Source organism: Cryptomeria japonica, chromosome 4 (assembly GCF_030272615.1).
Source record: "Cryptomeria japonica chromosome 4, Sugi_1.0, whole genome shotgun sequence".
Lineage (NCBI taxonomy): Eukaryota > Viridiplantae > Streptophyta > Pinopsida > Cupressales > Cupressaceae > Cryptomeria > Cryptomeria japonica.
In genome coordinates, this window is record NC_081408.1 from 515,413,216 (window position 1) to 515,413,880 (window position 665).

Here is a 665-nt window from a genome sequence, read left to right on the forward strand (position 1 = left end):
AAACCTGATGATGACAAAGTCGAGAAAACATGTTGGAAGATGAAAAACATGTAAAGGGACAAAAATGGGGGGAAAATGGGCTTGCAAGCCTTAGGGTCATTTTCCAAGCCTCTTACCAAGCCAAAACCCGCACGGGTTTTGAAAAACAAAAAGTACTATTCACAATTCTTCATAACCCGCACGAGTTTTGAGAAACAAAAAGTATTATTCATAGTTCTTCATAACCCACACGGGTTTTGAAAACGAAAAGTACTACTCATAGTTCTACATAACCCGTACGGGTTATGTAGAACTAAAACCATTATTTTGTGTTTCACAAAACCCGTACGGGTTATGAAGACATAATAATGTATGCTTGTAAACTTAGCATTTACTACACATATGTAAATACATACATATATATGATAGTTCTGATACTTAAAGATAAGTACAGATGCCAAGCTAATAAGATGAGAGGGGGGGGGTGAATCATACAAACTTAATCTTCCATAAAAACATCAGATTCAACCTCAGTAACATATGCTTCAGTAATATAACCAAAACTGCTAAATATGCAAACTCAAAAGCATATAAACATCATAACACTCATAACAGCAGATTTAACGTGGAACCCAAATAGGGAAAAACCACTGTGGGATTTCGGACCCACTAAGAAATATACTCAT